The sequence below is a fragment of the Marmota flaviventris genome, chromosome 12, assembly GCF_047511675.1.
Source record: "Marmota flaviventris isolate mMarFla1 chromosome 12, mMarFla1.hap1, whole genome shotgun sequence".
Lineage (NCBI taxonomy): Eukaryota > Metazoa > Chordata > Mammalia > Rodentia > Sciuridae > Marmota > Marmota flaviventris.
In genome coordinates this window covers 92,868,985-92,895,038 of record NC_092509.1, presented here as the reverse complement: position 1 = coordinate 92,895,038, position 26,054 = coordinate 92,868,985, and the positions used below count along the sequence as shown (strand labels likewise).

General features: G+C 35.5%; 1 protein-coding gene across 1 annotated transcript in view; it reads left to right on the top strand.

The window, feature by feature from the left end:
- Hmcn1 (hemicentin 1) overlaps positions 1–26,054 on the top strand; it is a 385,362-nt gene that overhangs the window by 69,582 nt on the left and 289,726 nt on the right. The gene's annotated exons all lie outside the window — the stretch shown is intronic.

Here is a 26,054-nt window from a genome sequence, read left to right as displayed (position 1 = left end):
CAGTGCATTTTAAGCAAATTTCATTGCCATTTTATTTACTTATTTTTCAATTTTAATTTACATTTTTAATTGGCAATTATTAATTGATTACTTAATAATTATTAATAAATAATTGATAAACCTACAGAATGGTAGGTTTTATGGTAGTATATTTGTACATATAATAAAAGCATAATTTAATCAATTTCACTCCCTAGTATTTCCCCCTTCTCCCTCCCTCCCCCAACTCTTTCCTCTTCCCCACTGGTCTCTCTTCTTATTTCATGTTGTTGTTTGTTTTTTTTCCTCTAACTTCCACACATGAGAGAAAACATGGTACTTTCCTCTCTGGGGCTGACTTATTTCCTTCCAGATTGTGGGCTCCGTTTTCTGACTGCAGGGCATTCTTGAAGCTTCTGGATCCTTCTGGTCTATTGCTTAGGCTTTTCTGCACCCTCAGTGGGAGCTTCATGAGGGCAGGACTCCTGTGGCAATTTCCCCCCGCCATCACTGCATCTTCAGTGTCTAGAACGGTGCTTGGTACATAGTAGAAACTCAGACATATTTGTGAAGAAGTCAAATCGGTTTGCTGAAAGACTGTTCTGTGCAAGATGTTTTAGTAAATGTCATGGAGAAACAAAGATGAATGAGAAACTTTTTCTTCCTTATCTGACAGAATCCAGGAGGAAGACATGTTGTGTGTGTACACAAAGTAGAATGTCCCCAGGGATTGAAGGGACATTCAGCTTGGCCCTTAAAGAGGTGTGGGTAGCTATAGAAAGCCATGGAAGGGGTGCATCTTGGCCAACAGGACAGGTGGAGCAACAATGTGTGGAAACTTTAGGGCATGGCTGCATAGCAGTAAGCAGAGGAAATACTTATAATCCCTCTCAGACAGATAGTTGCTTTTACCCATCATTCTTCTCTCCTCCCTCCATCAACTATCCATCTCCTGCATGTGGCTAAGCCCAATGCTTCCTTCAAAACTCAGATCATTTATTATTTCCTCAAGACTTCTCCAGAAACCTTTCCTCAGCTTCCCATGTCTTTGCAGCAGGTGAACCTCTGTCTGCACCTGCACTTTCATACCTCCTTCCCGGCACAGTGATTATTTTTGATTTCAAGAATGAATTAATCAACCATTCAGTCATTCCATGTCCCACTATAGCATCCTTGAAGTTGGTTTCCTAAGTTGCCTTTAAGTACCTGAAGTGACAGAGTATGGGCTCCTCCTATTGGGATTTTGATTATTAGAAAATTCTTCATTATGTTGAATTGAAATCTGCTCATTTCTTTTGCACCTTGGCTGGAGTTCTTTTCCTCCTGGATGACATGGCTGTGTTTGGCCGTGATTATCTTGTTGTCACTATTCATATGAATGTTGGTGTCTGAATTAAAACTTCGAAACCCTGATAGGCCTTTTATAGATACACTCTAATTGAACTCTGTCTCCCTCGAAATGTGCAATTTGTATAAAATTTTCCAGATGTGAATTGAATAGATTGGAATAGCACGAGTTCTTATTCTCCTTGATATAACATAATGTTTATTTTTATTAGCTCTCAGAAGTTTAACCCATTTTTGTTAGTGGTCTCACATTGTTAACTGACAGAAAGCTTGCAACTGGCTAAAGTCTGAATGTATTCTTCCTGGAATTAAAATGTGCCCAGTAATTAGTTAGGCTGGTATCATTCATTACTCATCTATTCTGTACTTTTGAAAACTTAAATGGAAAATGGAAAATTTATCCTAAATTTCATTTTTAAAAACCTTTCATTGGGTTCAAATTTCCATCTCATTGAGCATGAATAATTTTAGCTACTCCACCTTTTTTTTTTTTTAATTTAATGTGAGCTACATTACGTGGTCCTTTATCTCTATGGAAGCCAGGTTTGATAAAGAAGCTGCTCATATATATATATATATATGCAACTATATCTTTTCTATATATTCAACTTTTCAGACATTTTATTAAAATTAAAATTAAATTTGTCTATTCACATACGCTTTCCAGAATTAGCTAATCTTCCCTTCCCTTTTTGGAAAATAAATCACAATTTTTTTTTCTTGTTTCCATTTTCTATTATTTGTCACTTCCTATAAGTTCTCTGATATTACAAAAAACTACCTTTTCTATGTTTATTCAGAAACTAAAACACAGTTAAGTCTGACATTGGAGAATGATGTCTTCTTCCGCTGGGCAGGTTTCATACTGTAATCTCCACCGGCTTTTCAATGATTATATACCTCCTTCGCTGGTTACAATGATTTTCTCATAACTCCTGACAATCTTCAATGTTTTACTTCTAAAAATAATCATATTTTTATTGTTTGGAAAGAATCAGAAAGTAGCAATCCTATAAGGAATCACCCCAGATATTTAAAAACAATACATCCAAAACAAATGAGGGCATTTGTTTGAACCCCTGGGGTCTTTCTACAGTGACAAAGTCGATAGGAAAGCTTGGTATGATGAGCACCAACCAACGTTCTGGAATGTAGCTTTATGTTCCTTTTATACTAACAATATATATATATATATATATATATGTATATGCCATGTCATATAGCATCTTAATGACCTCTTAAAGTGCAGCAAGGCATAGAAGAAGGAAAAGGGGGGCAGGAAGTAGAAAAAGGCGTCAGTGGGAAGGAAAAAGCACAGTGAAGTGTGATAAGAGGTGAAGGTTTTCAGGAATCGCTGCCAACATTCCTGATGCATGTGTGTGCTGTTTGCTTTTGATTGGAAACTGTCAGCAAGGGCAAGTGTGGATGTGATCTCCCAGGTTGCTTTGTTCTTATTCTCTTAGAAACAGAATAGGTTTGGTGACCTGGATCCCAAATTCGATTAGCCTGCTTTTTAATTTTACCTGGGCAACCTCTCTGAAGGACACTAAATCCATTTTTATTATACAGGGGGGCCATCTAGTATTTAGAACTGGATTCTATTTACCTATTTTGTTACCTGGGACATTCCTCCTTCATGTTTTTTATACTGGGATTTACAGGTATGAAGCAGAGGCAGCCCCAAGCAATTGATCCGTCTTGGTAGAACAGTTTATCCACCAGTCTAGATCAAACTCCTTAGAAGTAAAAGACTCGGTCCACAGTGATTTCAGTTTCAGAGTAATCTCTCTCTGCAATTAAAGCTATTTTCTTTGAGTCATATAAGGGTACAAATAGTAAATTTTAAAATGGTTAAATAGTTTATTTTAGTAAATTTTACAGTTATGCACGTTATTCTTTGCAGTTTGGGATTTATGGGTTGGGTACAATTAAAATCAAGCTTCAGGCCATTAGCCAAAAGCATTGGACTCATTAGAGAATATTTTGTGGGAAACAATTGTCAATGGAATACATGATATAGTAATGCTGTATAGCAATATTTTCTGACTGCAAAGTGCTTTCCATAAAGTACAAGTGAAATGGACCAGTTACTGCCTTCAGCTGAATAAATATATTCACTCAGGTAAAGAATAGCACACTTATTTTGGCATATAAACTTTTTATACAGAAAATTTCTTTCACTTATCACCTAATTTCAATTTTTTAAAATTAAACACTAATGATAAAAATATTTAGTATCTGTAATGCATACTTATAAACCAAATGCATGCTAATGTTCTAATAAATTATGTCAGTTTTAAAAATGTTATAAGTAGTTGAAAATAAATCAACAGGAGAAGTTTCCTTAAGCAAATGTTCTTGTGTACCCTTTTGGGTTATGTGCATTTCACTGGAGAGACCTTGGATATAAAGGATTGCAATTTTTGGCATAACTTAATTAATATACATACATTGAAGGGAATTCCAAAGAAGTTAGCTCCAAGTTTTGTTTTCTCTCATTTAAATTTATAGTAACTGTATGTCATTAGGTGTTTGACATATGTTTGATCTCAGGAAAATGAAATTTTATCAGTTAAAGTTTAAGAAACATTCTGTCATGTATTAGTAAAAATAATTAAGCTTAGCGGTAGGATACTATAATCCCTCCTGAGTTTCCAACAGCAGTGGATGATTTTTTCTCCTAGAATCAATACATATAACTCTTGCAACCAAATCAACTTTCCAAAAAGCAATTTCTTTATAAAATGCATGAAAGCCTGGTGCTAGTTGTGTGTGTACTGTTTCAACCCTGGTCCAGCTCAGCATTTCCTGGCTTGCTGAGAGCTATTGGACCAATCTTGTTGTATCTTACTTTTTTTTTTTTTTTTAAAGAATTTAACCTTTACTTTAATTATTGCTGTTTTTTTTTTTTTCCTGTGGTGCTGAGGATCAAACCCAGTGCCTCCCCAGTGCTAGGCAAGCGTTCTACAGTCGAGCCATAACCCTTCCCCCTGTATCTTATTTTTTAAGTTGCGGAAAATGCTTTAGCAGCAAGGCCTGCCTATGGTCACCTTGTGCTAGGTCATCTCGGGGAGGTCTCAGGCTCTCTTGATACTATAATGGTAGACACCTGTCAATTTACATCATCCAAACTCATTACCAAGAAAAAATGACTTTGTGTAATTATGAGTTCATTATTTGTGATAAATGTCCCACTTTGGTGGGGATGTTGATATTGGGGGAGGCTGTGCAGGTGTGGGGTGCATATGTGGAAAATCCAAGTGCCTTCCTCTCAATTTTGCTTCGATCCTAAAACTGCTCAAAAGAGTAGTTTTGAAAAATAAGTGTTAATGTTTTTCATCCGACCAGGAAACTAGGAAGCCCAAACAAAACTGGCTTGTTAGTCAGCCTTCTATGACTATAACAAATACCTGAGATAATCAACTTACGAAGAGAGGAGGTTTGTTTTGGCTCAGTTTTAGAATTTCAGTATATGAGGCTGAAACCTCATGAGTTGGCTTTGTTGCTTTGAGCCTGTGGTGAGGCAGCATGTCATAGTGGAACTTTGTTAAAGAGCAGAACTTCCCACCTTGTGACCAGTAAGTGAAAGAGAGACAGAGGAGGGAACTGGGGTCCCACTGTCCCCTTTAAGGGCACATACCCAATGACCTAAAGACCTTCCACTAGGCTGTTCCTCCTAAAGCTTCCACCCCCTTCCAATAGTAGCTCACTAGGGACCAAGCAGTGAAGACACTGAACCTGGGGGACGTGCCAGATCCAACTCTAACATGGGTGTTCTAGTTCCTGCCTGCCTGGCCAATATTTCTACTAACTTGAAGGATTCCGTAATGTTCGATGTAAATTAAATCAAACCTCTCTTCACACAGGCCACATTAATGTACTTGATTAAATCCATTACCTAAGAGTGAATTCTTATTGCCAATAAGTATTTTGAACTAAAAGGTCAAAAAAGATTTTTAAATTTAAAATTAAAAAAAGCCATCATATTTAATCTGTTGTTCAATGTCAGTTTTATGAAATTCAGTGATACACTGAATCCTGCTGGCAAGAGTTAATGCATCCATAGTAAATAAGATTCTTGCTAAAAATATAGGACTTCTCATTTATGAGATTGTATTTTGAAAATTGTTATATTTTTTTAAAACCATCCATGTAATAGTCAGCAATTATTTTATTTGACAGAGAATACTTCAGATTTGGGCTTTTTTGTTGGTATTTATGGAAGCATTTCTAAAGAGCAAAATAAAATTGGCAAAATTCTAACAGCATCACTGTTAATATTTAATATATTTGTCTCCTTTCTCTTTCCCCTCCTTTTATTGATTTCACTTTTCTTTGATTCAAATGAAGCATATATGGGATAGTGTGCCTCACTTTTCACACATTATATCATAAATATTTAGTTAAGAAATTAATGTCATTCTAAAACATTATTGAAAATGACACATGGGCCCCATTATTTACTTTATTATCTTCTGCTAAACATTGAAAGATTTTTTTACCCTGAAGTAGAAAAACCTTCATTTCCATATGATAATTTCTTTGGAACAATGAATTCTTATCTTGAGAGATTATTTTATGGAAAAAGATGGTTTTTTTCCCCCCACAATCATCAGCAAAATTTAAAACCTGTGTGCACTGATATTTTCATGAGCTTCCTGTTGTATCCAAAGCCAACATGGAAAATACGTGTAAAAATGTGGGCAACCTATGAAATAATTGTCCTCAGTAACTGGAGGCAGAGCGTTCAACGTTAACTTCAGAGCAATAAATGCGAATAGGTATTTTTGCTGTTTTGGTTTTGGTTGTCTCAACTGACTACAATTTTGATATTGCCTCAGAATTTGTTGCCTCAGATTTGATGTTGCCTACAGATTTCTGGCAATGGTGCTTATTTTTATGACCAGTTGGTCATGAGCCTCCCAGGGGGCCGTTTCTTGGCTTTGTGGTTTTAGTGAGAGTCAAGTCCGCTCCATTGAGCTGTTCACATGACCGAATACCAGACGATAGAGTGAAATCAAATATCCTGCTCTGGAAAAACAAACCACCCAAAGGACTTGTACGTCGTTCCTGATTTCTTCTGATTTCTAATTTAGGAGCTGAAATTTAAACAAGAGGCGGCAGTTTGAATTCAAAACTGAAACAATCCAGACTTCTAGAAACAAGTAATGAAATTACCTAGGTTCATAGTGCAGTCGAGTGTGTTGTGACGTCTTTATTGGTTTACTGTGCTACTAAGTCTACTACTTCTTCCTTCCAAGCACATCTGAGAAGCTTGGAACTGATAGCAAGTGGAGTTTTGTTGTTTGTTTTGTTATTTTTATCAACTTTCCATGGGAAACTGAAACAGCATTTCTCTCATATAAATGAGAGTCCATCTAAGTATGTTCTGTGTTCTCTGTGAGACTTAGAGGGTGACTCATGATGCCATCATCAATGCCCATATTCTGGGAGCTGGCTTTATACTCGGCTTGCTTTATCTTCTCCACAATCCTGGGAAGATCTGTTCTAAAGATGAGAAATCTGAAGCTCATGAAAATATCAAATATCACAGTATATAGTGTTTAAGTGCGTTGCCCAGTGGTCTGTGTGGCTAGTAGGTAGCTGAGCAGGATCGACGCCCCATCTTTCTTCTTCAAATGTCATGTGTGGGACCACTCTTGGGCTTTAGCATCTTGCACTAACACATCTTTTCTCCAAATCCCGTGGCTTTCTTGCACAGTACTGATCACACACAGTCTTATGTGTACTTACATGATTCATGTTTAACTTTTAACTAAATTGTAGGTTTTGGGGGTATCAGAGGTGGTAAAAACTGAGAATTTTCAGATTGTGCAATCCAACAAAATACCCTGCTACTACTGGGAGCTGTGCAGTGTTTTCTAATAGGAAACGGATAACTACTTGTGTATTAAAGCCAATCGTTGGCTATTATCTGGCAAGACCCCGGGGGTGAGAGGACACACACACTGGTCACATTGTAAGCACACGTGGTCCTGCAAAGTCTGATGAAATTTTTTGGAGGAAGGGTCCCCCTTTTCTCGAAGGCCTGCTACATACATTGTTTTACGTGTGCTGTCCAGATCCGTCCGATTCTCACAGGGAAGGACACTGAGGCTCAGAGATACTAAACAACCTGCTATAGCTAGTAAACAGCAAAGCCAGAATCGGTGTTGATGGATGTTTTATTTAATCAACTATGGCTTTCTTTTAAGCTTTTTTATTCCATTTGAACTATTTTGTTAAAACACTAAAATAGAATAGAAAACATTCTAACAGCCCTAAAGTTAACTCTTGTGACCAGAGATAAAGAAATAAGTGAGCACTGTTGTCTAAGGCTAACTACAGTTGCCAGTGCACCCTTGAGAGAAACTTAGTTTTATTATTATCATTATGTTAGATCTCAATGCAGCAGAAACAAGGAAAGAAGACTGTTCATCACATTATTTAGATTCAATACTTAGCATCTACTAAGTGATAGGAACTGTGCTATTTTTTATACCCAGGGTATGCACTGAAGTATAGAGAGTTAAGTAACTTGTCCAAATTCACACCAGTAATGTAGATCTGGCAGAAAAACAGTTATTGACTTGAAATACAATGCTCTTTCTATTGTCTTGTTTTAGTGCTATCTTTAGAGTATATTTGCTAAGACTTTTAATAAAATTTCATTTTGGAAAAAAAAAATCTGTGCAGTGTTTTCTTTGTTTGAAAAGCCAAGAAAAGCATGGTAGCAATGGCTTATTTCTATCTGTAACTGTTAGAAATCAATGTGTCTGGAGCTTTCTTACATGTAGCAAGCTCAAACCATACATGACATACTTATAATTAATTCTGCCCCAAATCATCTGTAATTGTACTCTCAAATTGTCCCTTGAATTCACGTGTTTGTTATTTATGTTATGTTGATTCGAAGTTTATTTTTTTTTAGGTAGGGGATCTATCAACATTCTTAATCTTTGTCAAATCCATTGGCAGACAGATTTATAGTACTGTTTGGTCAGTTGCTTAGGGGACAAAACCAAACAGCATATTGGTTGTGTTATGTTGGGCTTTGTGGTTTTACAGTTTAGGAAGTCCAGTCCTTGTTTAATAACATGCAACCATTTCTGTTCTAAAAAGTTTTCCTCCTATATGTAACCACCAGTGGTTGAAAAAAATATTTGGAGGAGACTAACGACATTTAAATTCCAAAACAAAGAAATAATGCCACTGTCTAATCAATCAGGAATTATTTTGTTTCCACAACAACTAAACATTTAAAAATCATCTTTGGAGAATAGGAATTTATTTGAGTGTGGTTCAGAGTAAAGATCATAAGCTTCAGAGTCAGATCCAGATTGAAATGTGGGTTGTGCTGTTCATCTGGGAGATGAAGACACTAATACCCAGTGTGCTGGGCTGTTTTGAGGTAGACAGATTGAATATTTGCATATATATATGTAGTGCCAGACCCAGATGGGATGGCTCCCCTCACCTTCTAGTACTTCTAACTCAATACCTATCGTCAAATATGAGTAAGTCATTAATGTGGGAGATTGAAGTCACCTTATACCCTCCTCCATCAAGAAATCATCCATATTGCCAAGGTGAATGAAAAATAAAGATGTGAACCTCTGTTTAGCGAGACGAGGAAGACTACTAAATACCAGCTGGCCCAGAAGGAAGGATGTGTGCCCAAAGCAGACATGAGATGTGGAGATGGACAAGTGTGGAGACTGAAGGCAGAGCTGTATGGCTACGAGAGTCATTTTTGAACAAGAGGCCATGTCTGAACTCCTTCATTGTAACAGGACAAAGGGGGGTGACCCAGGGAGGAGCTTTCTCAGACCCACTTTGGGTCTCAGCAGTGATGGAGATGGGATAATCATGAAAATACAGGCCATGGTTTCAGAAGACAGCCAGTCTCAGCTGCAGTGGAGAAGAGTGTTTGCATTAAGAAAACCAACACATCTGCTGTGTCCACTGTTTGAGGAAATGTAACATGCAAATGAAAATACAAAGCCCTACATCTTGAGAAAAATTGTTATTATTCTGGAACATGTTTCTGGACGCTTCCTTATATGAATCCTCAGTAAACAGCTGGTACAGCAAAAAACTCACTACTTTCAATACTGTATGATACAACAAGGGACCAGCCCAAGATATTTTTAAAATATCATGAGTGAAAAAAAGTTATGAAATGAGAAAACCTAAAAGTTCATGATAAAAATAAAACATGATCACACAAAAGACAAAAATTGTTACTGAATATTATGCCATAAATTTACAAGTAGAGCACAACAACACCTTAAAGAAATAAGTGTGCCCCTGAAGAATTAGTGCAAATTAAAAATACAAGAACTCAGAAAAGAAATAGTGAGTAGTGGAGAGATTCAAGAAACAGAAGAGACAAATGAAAACACAGAAATCAAGATAAAGTTATCAGGAGAGCAAGAGAAAATAAACCCTGCTGAAAAAACATAGCAAAGATGGAGACAGAGGATGAATGTGAGAAAAATGAGCATACGGAACAAGTTTAAAAGATTTAGAGAGAAAATGGTAGGTAGCTATGGAGGACAGACAGAAGAAATCAAACACATGCATTATTGGAGTTGCTAGTAAAGAAATTGGAAGTTATGTGACAAAATAAATATTTGAAGATACACATGAAGAGAACTTCCACAAATTAAACTTGAGAATTTGCATGTTGAAAAGGCAGACAAAGTCTGATGGAAATTGTTCTAGAGCTCTCAGTTTAAGAACGTATCCAAGTTAAATTCAGAGGTAGTGAAAAAGATTAATGTGACCTGAAACTACTCCGTAACCCATGGAATGCTGGACAACACCTATAAAATCTTCAGAGAAAATGTGACTCAAGAACTTTACAACCAGTAACAGTTGTCAAGTATGAAGGCCGTAATGGATGATTGGAAATATTGTTCCTTTGAGACATAGTGGTCAGTTAGAGATTCCTAAGAAACAAATAGATAAATGAACTTCAACAGAAAATTTATAAAGGATTGAGTCATCTACAGTGAAAATAAAAATGAAATATATCTGTGCACCAATAAGATAACATCTCATTATTCATAGAACAAAACAATGACAACCAAAGTAAAAACACATTAGAGTAGAAACTTTAATTTTCTTTCATAGTTCATAACAAAGCAAGAGGACAAAAATATGTGTCTCGATAGAAGGCCTTTTACATAATGAATGTGGATCTAAATGAGACATAAAATGTGTTCTGAAAAATGAAGCATAGACCTTCTTTTAAACTGGGTATGGAATGTTAATAGATCAGTCATCTTCAGTACCAAGGAAAATTGTGATGAAATAAAACTAGAAATTAATAACAAAAGAATAAAATTTAAAAAGTCATCAAATTAAAAGATCTCTCTTAAACTCTCATGTGAAAGAGGAAATCCAACCTAAGTTTTAAAATGTAGAAAATAAAGGTAATAAAATTTCTAGATGGTAAAAAAATAAAACTTTGAAAAGACCTCTAAAACTGGAATCACTGGAATAATACACCATAGAAAATTTCAGCATCTTGTCAGTTTTTTAAAAATTCATTTCATAAATTAATGTGGTGTTCACAAAAATACCTTCAAAATAATTTTGGATTTAGATAGGATTATAGTTTATAATTAGTGTGAAAAAATATACAAACATGAATAGCTAGAAAATTCACCAAAAGGAGAGTAAAGATGTGGGACTAGCCTCCCCAGATATTAAAACATAGTATTAAGCCTTAGTTATTTAGACAATTTGATCATATTTGATCACATTGACTAATTTGGTCGCAGTTGACATGTCAATCATAGTTTATAATATGAATGAGAAATAAATTTTTTTCAGTAAACAATGATGTGCCAACTGGTTAGCTGTCTGGAAAAAAAAATGATCCTTACACTACTCTAATTCCAAAATGGATCATGAATGTAAATGTTAAGTATGAATTATAAAAATTATAGAAGACATCATGGAGAATTCTTTGTAATGTTATCATAAGGAAAGTTTTCCCAACAATGATTAAAAACCAGGGATCATTAGCAAAAGATTAATAAATAGTTTTCTTTTATGTAGTAAGTACAATCTCTGCATAGCCAAAATTGCTGAAAGGAACATCAAACCAGAGGAAATTTTTACAACACAGACCAAAATTAATTTAGTCAATATATAAAAAACTTCTACAAATTGACTCGACTAAACCAAGAACCCCTGGGGCTGGGGTTGTGGCTCAGTGGTAGAACGCTTGCCTAGCATGCCTGAGGCACTGGGTTCGATCCCTAGCTCCACGTAAAAATAAATAAATAAATAAATAAATAAAAATAAATAAGCAAATAAAACATGGTGTCCATCTACAACTAAAAAATTTTAAAAGACAATTTAAACAAAAAAACCAAGAACCCCATATTAAAATGGATAGACTATGGACATTCATTTTATACAAAGGAAATAAAACATATCTTCTTTTGTTACTGTCATATTAAGCATATTAAGTATATTGTCATATTAAGCAGACTATTGTCCTCAATAGTTTGCTTTATTTATAGCATTTATTACAACTTTTTTTTTCTTCCGTACTAGTCTCTGTTCATTTCTAAGACTGAATTTCATGGAGAAAGAGATTTGATCTTCTGCACAGTTCCTTCCCTTCCAACAAGCACAGTGCTGTCAATCATGAGGCATATAGTGATATTCTATTCTCTTCCAATCTGTTATTTTCCTTCATCAAAGAAAAGTACCTTTTAAATAGCTTTTCTGATCTCCTGTGTCAAATATATACTATTTTCATTTTTTTAAAAACTAAACAATAGATGGATTGTGATTAAAAAAAAATCACATAAATTTGCCAAGAAACTGGGCAACATACAATGTGAACTGTCTCATTAGACTTTTAATAGTCAGCTTTAGGCACAGGGCATGATTACCTAATAGGAACTTACTTTTTAATTCAATAAATCATTTGTATCAGAAGAAGAATATTTGTCAGAAGAGAGCTCAGTTTTTTTTAAAAGTTCATTCTTTGGCAGAGTACACTGCTTCATTAATAACTTAGAGTTTTGAACTCAATTTCAATTGCTTTGAATTTTCTTCATTTCTTTCATCTGCCTCTTTGACTTTTTAAATTACCATGATGAAATTCATAGGCTTCATTAGAGATGATCCGAATGACTTCAAAAGTTCCATTAATATTTGCTCTCTCTCTAATATTTTAAGGATTAAATAAATAATTGTATTTTAACATATCCTGTACAATTCAATATATTCTTTTTCTTCACTATTTTTCAGACAGCCATATTAATGTTTTCCATTTTCTCTAGCTATCATTTCCTTAATACCTAAATGTTCACCTCTTCTAAAGTTATTTTTCTGTGTATTTTTAGTGTAGGCATTTACTCATTACATACACACATATAAGATAGGTACATATATTTTCTCTTTTGCAAGTTAAATTACAGATTCATATACAGATTTGTGTGGTGACTGTTAAAAAATAGTGATTTGTATATATTGTTCAAAATTGTTATCTGACAATTTCTATAACTTCAACAACATGAGACAGTGAGGGTCACTGTCTGGGAGCTGAAGATTGAAAATGTTACAGTTGCTGTCACCAAAGCAGTAATAATCCAGTTTGGGAAACTGAACGTGCAGTTAGATGACTGTCGCTATCCACTATTGCAGCATCTCATTATACATTTTATTAATTTAAATTTTGTAAAGTTATTTCCAAACTTTGTGTTGTTAAGCACAAGTAGTTTGAGTCAGGAACCTCAGCAAGACCACTGGTTCCTGACAGGGTCTCTCACAAGTCCGTTAGAAGGGCATTGATTTGATGTGTGGTCATCACAAAACTTGGCTGAAGAAAAGTCCACTTCCAAGTTACTCACATGTGGTCATCAAGATTGAGTTCTTCCTGAGCTGTTGGACTTGGGCCTCAGGTACTTGCTGTTTTTGGCTAGATGCTGCCCTTCAATCCTTGCCAGTCACTGGGGTGAGAAGGCCACTCACATGCCTGTTGCACATGCCTGATTTCCATCATAAGGTGAGAGAGAACACACTAGCAGAAGCCACGGTTGCTTAGTAACCTCGTGTTAGTAGTGATGCCCTGTCATTTTGTCCTAGTCTTTCATTAGAAGCGAGACATTAGGTCTAGTGTATACTCAAGGGCAGGGGATTACATGAGGGTCTGGATTCTAGGTGGTAGAGACTGTTGGAAGCTATTTTAGAGTATGCCTGCCACATATGCAAAGTACCCAGCAAATAGCTGAGTCATAATTCAGAGGAGTGAGATATTTTAGAGCCTTGTCAGAAACTTAGGACCTGAGTGAGTCTTGAGGACAGGTTTGACAGGTAAATGGGGAAAGCAGCCTCATAAAGAAAAAAAATATAAACAAAAGAGGAGGTGGGCATTTTTCCAGATTACTTTGAAGACGGTGACAGATAATATAACTTGGCAGTAGCATTTTAATGTAAAATATTAATGAGTAATTTGAAACCAGAAACTTATTTTTGGCAAATGTTTTTCCTTAGCCTTTTTAAAGTATTAATATGTATCATAAAAGTTGAAATGAAAGATTAAATATTTCTGAACTGTGCTTAATCATCTAACTTCAAATTTGCAAATCTGATTCAATGGCATGTTAAAATGATGTTTTATTAACTAAAAGTCTACTTTCTTGCCTTTGAAGATATCTACAAACACACAAAAATGATGCAATTTATTTTCATCTTATTGGTAAAAATGTAGACTTTTTAAAAAAAGATGTATCTTTATAAGAATATAATTTGCCTACTTTCTTAGATGAAAATTCAAATTCATTAAGTTATCTTAAGTAGTGTTAGGCTTCTAATGTGAACTTTCGGTTAAGGTTTTTCCACATATTATAGTAGTTATTTAATCAATCATAATTCCTAGAATCATGTCTTATGAAAACTTCAGGCAGTAGCAACAGCACAGTTAGCATTTACTGCGTACTTAATCTGTCCTGAGCTCTGCACTGTGTGCATTATCCTCGTTAAATTCTCATGACACTTTTGTGGTGTAGCTATGACTATAATCCCCATTTGATAGATGTAGAAAGTGAAAATCATAGAAATTAAGGAACTTGAAAAAAATTTAAAATAAACCAAACTATAATGTGACAGAGCCTTGTTTCCAACCCAAGAGGTTTCAACTCCAGTGCCTGAGCTCTTAATGAAAAGAACAGATGGCCTCTTAGATCAAACATATAGTAAATGTGAGCCACGTGAGTGCATAATCCCAAATCATATGCCACTTTTCCTCTGGGTTCTGTCCATTTCTAATGGGATTTGGATCAGCAGCAATCTTAAGCAGCATCATTCAGTTTGGTTGGGAACTTTACTTGACCAAATCTCCCTTTCGAACTCTCTGCTAATTGTTATTACTAGATGCCTGTAAAAATCTCATGCTAATCACTGCACTTTGGTTTGAGCATAGAATGTATAATAAAGAAGAAAAAAAAACTCTGCCTTTTAGAGGTAAGGTTTTAAAAAGACAGCTTGATAGAATCAGTTAGCAGGGGTATTCTTCCGAGAACCATAGAACTTAGAGCAGAAGAGGACACCCTTGTGTTTATCAGCTGGTAAGCAGCCTGATCACTGTGATGGAGAGTGCCACAGAAGTCTCTGGTTTCTCCTCTACAATAGTAGGAAAGGCCTGGCTATCCGCTGTAGCCACACTGGTATTTGTAGGGACTCACAGGGGTCTCTTTGCAATAGAAGTGCTGTGTTAGTGATTTGTCAACAGAGGGAGTGGGAATATATATTTTATCCTCTGGGGAGGATGCTTTCCCATGATCAAATATTAGCAGGTACAGTAAGTTGAAATGCCTTTGGAGAGGATTCAAACCAGAACAAAGTAATTAACGTCACTGACCTTAAAGAAATGAGGGCAATTTTGGAATCTGGGAAGCTTTAAGTTACCAACTACGGTAAACACTCTGAACTTCGTCGTAGTAGGAGAAATATTGAAATTTGAAATGGATGATCCCATTGATGATTCAGTTTCATGTTCAGTGTTTACATTTATCCTAGATAGTTAAAATACTCTCTGAAATATAGAACTTAGAGAAGAGGAGGACACCCTTGTGTTTACCTTATACCTTGTTCTTACAAAGTATAATAGGAAAAAAGCAAGACATATACAAATGTGTATCTGAATAGACATGTATTGCCAGAGAGTGTGGAGAAAACAAAAATCAATAGTAGGTAGGAAAAGAGCCAGAATTGGGCTGTCGTTAGATTTCAGGGTTAAAAGTCTGGACAGTGTTTCATTTCATTCAATCAAAAGGAATTATTTGTATAGTCAGTAAGGACTGACAGGAGGAAGATGACATTCCAAGGAGTTATGCACTTAAAAGAGATAAAAGCTTCAAGCGGAGAAGTTTGAAAGAGAACATTATATCCAGACAATGATGGTTCTGGTTAGACACAAAATACTTTAAATATTTCACCTTACAACTCTAACAGATAATGCCTCAAATCAGCAACTTGCTTGTTATCTTGCCTAATGCAGATATTTTTGTGCTTTTCTTTTTTCAGTGGCCATTGTAAGCAAATTAATAAGAGCCAAAATTTAAAGCTTGTATATGATCAAGTGAAATTTGTTCTTTTCTTTCTAAATTAGAAAATAATATAAAATTGAACACAAAATTAAAAGTACTCATAATTTCATCTATTCTAAACATCAGGTTTGACTTCCACATTGCCTTTCAGAATTTGTATATCTGGGCCTTTGGAGATAATTGCCATCAATGAGTACAATGTTATATTTTGTTTTTTAATTTAATATTAGATGATAAATATTGATTTGCTTGTCCACATGGAACAATAGTTTCATTGCTGCCTAATATTTTTTAGGGGACCATACATTTTCAATCATTTTTCTATTTTGACATCGTTTATTCATACCTTAAAATAATGTCAATGTGTTTTTTATTTCCAGTGAATTATAACAGAGGGAAAGGGCTTTATCACAAGTTACTTTTGAGACTTACAATACCTATCATACCCACAATGCTAATAAATTTTACAAAAGTGATGACTGTATATAATCTTACCAATAGTTTGACTATTACAGATTCATTATGACACTGGTTTGAGTAATAATCTTGGAAAAAAGTTTTCTTTCTTACAAGGTATATTTCAGTGGTGCTGTAGCTTACATCTTTTTCAATATAACTAAGTTAAAAGTTTTGTTCCTGTTTTTGTTTTTTCATGAATTTTTCTTTTGCATGGTGATTGGTTCTTTATTTTTTTCTTATAAATTTGAAGGATCTATTACAGGGAAAATATTTCCAATTTTTATTTTATATTATGTTTCAGATTTTAATTGAATTTGTTTATTAATATGTCAGTATTTTTCCTTGTGATCTCTAATACATTGTGAGAGAATAGTAGTCTTATTTGGAATATATATCTACAGGATGTAGATATGGATTCTAATTATATATTGTAATTTAGATTTAGTTAAAAATAATTAAAATGGTTACATTTACCAATTTTATCCATTTGGAGTTTATTTTAATATATACTATGAATTATGAATCAAATTTATATAAAAATCAGGTGCAGTGGAGAATACCTGTAATCCCATCGACTTGGGAGGCTGAGGCAGGAGGATCACAAGTTCAAAGTCAGTCTCAGCAATTTAGTGAGGTCCTAAGGACCTTAGCAAGACCCTGCCTCTAAATAATGTATGAAAAAGGGCTGGGGATGTGACTCAGTGGTTAAGCACCCATATATTAAATTACCAGTACCAAAAATAATCCTGTGCATCCTGTCCTGAGATACCTGTTTATATGGATAATTTCATCTTTTCCAGTTATTTCGTATCTATTATATACCAGCACTCTTCTCCTCTCAATTAATGATGCTTGTAATGTCCTTTATTGTCTTCTTTGTCAGTTTTTATTGATATAAATGACCTTAGGCTTTCCCAAATAAATTGAAGTATAAGGCAAATGTTCCAAAATACACATAGAAAAAAATCCTATGAGATTTTGATTTAAATATATTAAGCCAGTGATATAACTTGCCAGGAGAATACACAAACTTGATTTTTAGCTTTCTTTTATGTGAACTTAAAAATTAAAAAGTATTTGTTTTGAAATAAGGAGTAGTGCTTAACCCAGTGTCATGATAAACCTGGACTGCTTGTGCTGCTCAGATGGTTGCTAGGATTCTTCAACATTCCTTAATCTGGCTTATGTTTGTCTCTTCTGGACAGCTGTAGACAACCTCTGGGATCAGCCAAAAATATGAATTGGGTAATTTGGGTGAATCTACATACCAGTTAATTGCTGTATTATTTGCATTTAAAATGGACATTGCACCAAATAAAGATGGATGGTAAAATTCATGCTAATAATTTACACCAGATGGCAGGGGATTGGAAGCAATAGAAGGGAATGAACCTTGAGCCACAGAGGTTCTTACAGTGTAAGAGAGGTCCCAGGCACCAGTATACTTCTGCAGCAAAGACAGGTCCATGCAAGCACCAGAAAGTTCTTTGTGGTTAGGCTGCCTCTGCCTTTGACAATATTGCCTTGAGAGGTTCTCCCTGGTACAAGCCCTAGGATCCAAGCACTGTGCTCTCATCTAGGAATGGGGACCAGTAAAGTTAAGCCAGCTGTCTCCTCTTCCTATAGACCAGCCATCCTAATCCGTGATGGATAGGGTACCCCCAGGGATATTTCAACCTTGGTGCTGAGGCATGCTTGGATTGGGAACGTGGGCTTGCCTTCCCTGATGCCTGGCCTCTGGGCTCAGCCAGGGTGAAAGTATTGTTAGCCAGGAGCAGGGTGTGCTATCTCCATGCCCTGTTTGAAGATGGTGCTGAGTGCTTGTGTGCCCTGATCCCAGCCTTTCCCAACCCACATCTAGGTTCCTGTTGTTTCTGAAGGTGACAGATGACAGGAGTAGGAATGGAGCTATTGGGTTGGACCTGGGGCATCTGGAAGTGGGAGAACAGGTGTCGGAGGACCCGTCCTTGAAGGTGGTGGGAAGGCTTCCATCCACTGTCCCATTGAACCTCTCCTACAAAACACAAATCCAAAGGAAAAAATATTTCAATATTATGACTGGAAAGTATTAAACTCCAAGGCGGGGCTCTTTTGAGAGCAGGGCCTTGTACAGCTGCGCTGGTCATAAATCCATGTGGTCTGCCCAGACACACCCAGATATTTCTGACTCTTATAATCAAGACTTCTCTCTTAAAAGTCTTTGTGCTTTCTGCTAACAATCTGAACCAACCTTAAGGATGTAGAACCTGTTTTTGAATGAATTAAAGCAAGTGTTCAAAGAAAAACATACATATTATATGCATATGTCCATTATATTTTTAGCATGTCTCTGCCATATTTTTGCAAATAAAATGTTTACTTCATAAATATGGCTTTGGATCACTTACTCTGTTTTCCTTGAAGACACGATCAAAAGACTACATACATTTGTTTGGTTGTTGTGGAAACAATTAGGCCTGAGGTTAAGCCTGTTTGCCCAACATGGAGAAATTTCAACAGTATCAGATTCTTTTATAAGAACCTGCAAATGGATATTTTTCTTCTTTATCAATATTTTACTTCTTTCACTTTATCCCTAACTGATGATGAGGTTTATTTAGAAAAAATATTAATGACTACGAATTGTTGCCTGGTGTTCAATTGTCATGGTTGGTGGGAAGTAACTGAGCCAAGATGCTATAGAATCTGCCCAAAGAACCATCAGCACTGATTCAATAGGCATTTTGAAAATAAAGTTCCAGAGAAACAAAAGCAGTTTCAGGAGGATAATGGAATTCCAGTGCATCTAAAGAGCTGAGCGGCTGATGCCCTTCTGATAGTGACACCATGAGTCTTACAGTTGGTGGAACAGCATGTGCCATATAGGAGTTGGCTGTGGCTTCATCTCCCAAATGGCAGGATTGACCAGAGACCTCTCGGCAATCATCTGGTTCGGTTTCTTTCAGCTCTCTGTGAACCAGTATCCAGATAAATAGCTGGGCTCCTCTTTGGGGATCAATATTTATTGACTTGTACTAATTGCCACTAAGAAAGCAGTCTTCAATTTAAAAAAAAAAAAGAAAGAATTGACTAAGAGCAAACTTTGAAAGAAATTTCAAAATTTTAATCTTAAATTTAAAATACATTTCTCTCTAATTAAAAATGTTTAATTATATTTAAAAATTTTTAAATGTTCTTGAACATGGTATTTTCTTTTTGTTTGCTTTTAGAATATCTTGATCACATTAGGAAGCTTGTTAATTGAATCTTATTAAATAGAATAACAAAATATTATGTGTTCTGTCTTCTTAACTATACCGTATCAATGCATGGATATATATGGAAGCTAAAAAATGCCATTTCATGTTTAGGATTACATGCAAAACTGAGAATCTGAATTTTGTTATCCAGTAAAAATCCCATGGCTGTTTTTGCAAAAGTGCTTGCTGTTTCCTGGCTAAGGTCCAGTCTAAGCAATAACATCCTACTCTGTATACCTCATAGCCCTGTGTCTATCATTAAGGCCCACTTCCTTGCTTCCTGTTCTAAAGAGCTATGTAACATTGCTTGATTCATGTTAACAACTTTTTATGTACCATTCAGCAGTCCATGAAGTAAATAGTCTTTACATTATACCTATACTATCTGCAGTTTTATTGAATTTATATGTTTAAGGTTAACATACAGCTCATTGTTTAAATGGTAATCTCTTTGAATAAGTAGAACAAAATTCTGTTTAATCAATGTTCGATAAGCTGCTGTGCATGAATTTATCCTTCAGTCTTATTATATAAAATGCATCAAATGTATAACTTTATTGCCAAAACAATCATTAAGGGCCTTTCAGTGGTACTTAAAATTACCTGTTCTAATGTGGAGAGGAATGTACTCAATTAAATGATTCCTGAAATATTCTTGGTGTTAGCTCAGCATCGTGAATCAGTTGTGCTTTTGTCCACTGGATGCAGATCATTTGAAAATGGTGCTGGACAGCAACACTATAAATGAAAAAGAAGGGAGAAATCCAGAAGGAGCATATCGTAGTTTAAATTGAAAACAGTACACATAAATATAAATTATTAATCTGATTTTCTGTAGCATCCCAAAGCAGGAAACATAACTTATTTTTTCATATAGAAAACAGCTTTAATGCTTTGAATATAGTTGTATACTTACACTAACATCTTTGTACACAAAGAGGTTAGAGTTGATTTGTATTAAATTGGTCAAGAGTAGAATTTTTAGTAAGTGGAACATGCTGAGTTTCAGCTCATGAAAGGGATTTTGAGAAGATCATGTTTCAATGCCTGGAATTTCTTTGCTTTTTTGTTAGCTTCTATTCATCTGGTGTTCTCTGCCTGGTTCATACCTGGATCTTTCCTGGTTAGCCTCCTTGTATATTCCCTACAACTCAGAGGTCGTCTTCTATAAAATTCGTCCTCCTTCTGTATGTGTATCACTTGATCTGTTGCAGATAGAAGGTCAAGATTCATTTAACTTGTTTTAAGTTTCCAACTACTCTTCAACTTCTATTATAACAGGCCTTCTGATATATGTATTTTGGATTCTCCTATAATGCCTTGCAAATAGTCATTAGTTTCACATACTTATGTGTATCTATCAACATGAAGACAAGAACAGTGTTTTTAAAGAAAGAACAAAAATTGTGAAAGCTGTTATCAAACCATGCAGAGCCCCAGAAAAAAGCAGTGAATAGTTGTTTGAATGGTAATCTCTTTGAATAGTGGAACAAAATTCTTTATTATCAAGAAATCACTTTTAGTAAAATGGAAAAACTATAAGGAGCAGAAATCTGTTCGTGGAAAGGAAAAGGAAGTAAGGAGTTGGATATTGATCTTGCCAAATGAAGCAGTGAAAGGAAATATTACATTGTGAATTTCTTTCCATTATTTTCTCAAGTACAATCCAGCAACTCAGATTAAGAGAACAATGGCTGAGGTGCTGGAAATAAATCCAACCCATCTGATAAATCCCTAGGAAACAGAGAATAACAAAGTTATTGAAAAGGGGAAAGACCTTTTCAGTTTCAGACAGTTATTTTTTTAAAAACCAAAAGTCATCATCTGAAGTGTGACATATTTCTTATGTTTTTAATAATGTATGTTACCTTGGCATTTTTTTTGTTTTTAAAAATAAGTTCTATGTGGAAAGTTGAAATATTAATGACCTATATCAATAACTTACTACTAAACCAATAACTTACTACTAAACCAATAACTTTTCTACCTTAAAGTAGAAAAGAAGATACTCTGGTCACTTAGAAAACTAAGAAATTCTTATTGGATTGATTGGTATCCTCCCTGATCTGGTAGCATGGCCTTCAGGTCTATCCTGGAGGCTCCACGATGTGGTGACAGTGTAAGAAATTGAGGATATGAAGGCCTGGGTATAACCTTTACTCTTTTCCCTCTCCCCCTTCCTCCTCTTCTTGGGCCAACTAGATGTACACTGAGTTCATCCCCTGAAAGCAGTGACAGTGGACATCAGTGCAGTGGGGTGATCGTAGAATCATGTGGTGGATGCTGTGTCCTGTTGCAGGCACATGGTGTGTAGCCCTTAGACGGGACAGCTGCCATCACCTAAGCTGCTGCTATCCGTCTACTTTGTGAGGCTGTTGTGAGACTCAAGGGATCCATTGTATGTTACAGAGTACACTTGTGACTTTTAAAACTACATATCAAGGTGTGGGATAGCTGGGTCCTGTGGTGGTTTTATTCCTAATTTTTGAGGAATCTTTATATTGCTTTCCAGAGTACAGCTACATCAATGTTTATAGCAGCACAACTCACAATAGTCCAGTTGTGGAACCAGCCCAGGTGCCTGTCAATAGATGAACAGATTGATAAAATGTGATTTTATAATATATATACATAAATTACACACACACATATACCCCACATTATGATGTATACATATATATACACACACACACACACACACACACACACACGCACACACACACACACACAATGGAGTTTCACTCGGGCACAAAGAAGAATGAACTTTTTGCATTTGCTGGTAAATGAGTGAAACTGGAGATTATGCTAAATGAAATAAGCCAGACTTGGAAGGGGTTGAATGTTTTCTCTGATATGCAGAAGCTAGAGCAAAGTAAGGGAAAAGGGCGGGGGTGGTCATGATCATAAGAATAGAGGAAAAAAATCAATGAAGTGGAAGAAAGAGTTTGAGGGGAAAGTGTAGAATGATAAAGGGGAAGAAATGTGAAATGAATTTGACAAAATCACATTGTGTGCATGTATAAATATACCACAGAAATTCTACCTTTATGTATATCTATAAAGCACTGATTAAAAATAAATAAAATACCTGTATACATAGATAGCTATAGGTTGTAACTTGTTACAGAACTTAGTTGAAGTATAGTGTTTTTTTTTTTTTAAGAAAGTAGCCAGAATAAAGAATTTGGTTCTCTAATTTGAAACCCTGAACTTCACTTCTTTTTTGAAATATCCCTTTATTTCTGGAGAAGAAAAGTATTCATTAGTGGTCCCATACAACCTTTTCCGTGCTGTTTCTGCCCTCATTACGTGGTAGTGTCATTACATATCTGTATTTTTATTTTCTCCTTCAGACTGTGGAGACTTTGAGGGCAGGGTCTGTGTTATCTTTAAGGTACTGGTGGCAACCACATCTAATAGGTGTTCCATGTATGTTGACTGAATACATTTGAGAAGGAATTTTCCAAAAGTTTTCATTGCATGTTTAATTATAGTAAGCACTAGGCAAGAGGGATAATTTTCTTTAGTCTATTAAAGAAAATATCCAGGTTTACAATAATAGTGACCTATGAGTATTGTTTGCCTTAAATTGGGAACTCTGCATATGGCCCAACGTACATATGGTCCAAAGGAAAGGAGGTGAAAGTTAGTGATATATTCATTCATAGAATGGAGATCTTGGAAAAGTGGGAATATTTGTAAGATGCCTAGGTTGCACAGTGTAGAAAATGTTAGTTATCTTTACCTCTTTCTTCACCACCAAAGTTTTTCAATTTCATTTTCTCTGGACCTCAGATGTTCTTGTCTGTAGAATATGGGGATTAAACCAAATGATTTTTAATGCCCCTTCTAGCTCTATGATTCTGTTTGGAGATTGATGGTTGTTTTGTTTATTTTTGGTTGGGTGGATTTTCTTAGTAAACCACTGTATAAAATATGCTGAATAATGAATGCAGAGAGCATTATTATCATGCATGTTTATTCTTCCCATGCTTTTATTATGGGCACTGTTATCAATTTTACATTAAAATGAGGTAGAGACAAGACACTAAAAAGCCCGATTTAAATCCTACCTCTTTTAGACTGAGCGGTGCATGAGAAGATGAAATACTATAGAGATAGCAATGGGTATGGTGAGGGGGTGCAGTAGCTTCATAGTAAGGGGTATTAACCAATTTTGGATTTTGGATAAAGAGAAGAGAGACTTTGGATTGCCTTTGAGAGTTCTCTTTTAATTTTACAAGCAGTAGAGGCCTGTGTTCAGGCAAGAAGTGAGGACAAAGTTTTACCTGCTGAATGTCATCAAAAGCTTGGCAATGGATGAAACTAGCGTGAGCAGAAAGGAAGGGAAGAGGAAATTGCTAATGACATAACTGGTACAGGGCTCGTTGAATGAAGAGAAAGACTGGAATGGAGGCAAGACCTGATAAGGAGGGTGACTGATTTTTGCCCCATAGTCCTATCATTCATTTTTTTTTTTAAAGGTGGAAAGAATGCTTACAACTGGAGTGTTAGCAGCTTTGGCAAGCTGTTACCTCACCTGAGTATTTCTCTTAACTGATAAAAGATGTATCTCAGCTGTTCCATGTGGTTTGCAAAAAAAAAGTTAATGAGCTTTAAGAGAGATTTCCTATCTGTGCTGAAAAGAAGTGTCCAGTTGAGAGTCTCTGGTTGAGTAAAATGAAGACTAATCAGTCCTCTTATTAGCATCCTTTGATCCCACTCTTGAAGAAAAAGTATGTATCCAGAGCCCTTTTGTTTATCATTACAGGGATTATTGTTGCATGTCTAAACTCTATTCTTATACAATTGTTTTTTGTTTCCTGGCATTCTTTGTATTCCTTCCTACTTCTTGAGTTTTAAATTCTAGGATTATTTCAGTATTAAGCCATGGAGGAACATAGAAGATTGGCTTGACAGTGCTGCTGACAACTTATATGTCAGGGTGTAACTGTCTGGCGTGTTCATCACTGTTTCGCATTCCTTTGCAAAGTATGCCTTTGTTTAGTCTTGAGGGAGTAGGCTTCTCTCATTTTCCATACACTCAGGCCATGGCTAATGACGGTTCTGCTTGGTATGGAATGCAGATGTTTGCATTTGCACATGGTTTATCCAATCACCTCTCCATTCTTTTTGCAAACTGCAAGGTGTCTAATCTCTGGTGAAGGACTGAGGCATTTTTATCATGTAATTTCTAAGAAAAATCACATGAGTAATGGCAGACAAATTGTGCCTTCTTTCCAGTTTACCTCATTTATTTTTAAAATCCTACAGTCTGTTTTTGTACCATATGTAGCATGTTATAGAAGGCCTGGCTAATTAATTATTGTTCTTTGAAGTTAGAAAATCCTTTTCTAGCAGTATGTCTTTGAAGCTAGAAAGAGTTTGTAAAAATTAAATGTGAAGTATCTTTTGTATGTTGGTGTTGTAGTTGCACATTATAATTTTGGATGCCAGCTCTATCTCCCTGACATAAAATAGAAAACTTCTCATCTATCCTGGGAATTTAAACATGTCGGTACACATGATACCCAGATTAATTTTAATACCGTCACTTCAGTATATGGATGCTTTCTGGGGAAAGTAATTGATACTCATAAAAGTCCACTTCCAGATTATCTGTTTTTAAAAGCTTTTTTTTTTTTTATAAAAAAATAAGTTTGGGGGATTAAAATTTTTACTCCAGATATGCTGTATTCAGCCCCCAAATAATATGAATAATATGTGTATATCAATATATGTATATTTATCTATATCTATCTCTATCTTAACCCAAATGGAATCTGAGTTCTTTCTCTGGAACTGACTAATGATCTAAGTCCTGACTCTCCAAGGAAGGCTGAAGCCTGATCTGTTCTCTGAAGCAGTGGTGTATATAGTATATCAGGACGGTCATGAAAGTGGCCCAGCCTTAAAGGCAATCATTATCTAAACCAGTGTAGAATGGTGATAGTGACACCCAGCCATCTTGGCATTTGGAAAAGGAGTTATAGGACTATCTCTCGTACTTTTAATGTCCTCATACATTTAATGTCTCTTCAAATTTTTAAGAACACTATGGGATAGACAGTGAGTGTTCACTTTTTTCCTTTGGGTAGCATTAAAATGTTTTTTATGAACTAATTTAGACTTACAAAAAACTGCAGACAAACCTACAATTTATAGTTGAGAAAACTAAATTAGAGGGTGAATAAGTGTTTCATTTAGATTCTAATGACAAAGTATGTGCTCAGTAAATAATGACTGACTGGGGAGAGTAAGGAGGAACCCCCACTGGGAGCCTGTGGTTCTTTGCCCTATGACATTTTTGACTCCACAGGTTAAAAAGTCCACTCTTTTAGGTATGCATACCACAGGGTGAATGATAAGTTATTCTTTGGTAGGTATAAATTGAGAAAGAGTCTTTGATATTTTGCTAATTATGTGCCGTTAATCAGTAATATGTGGTACA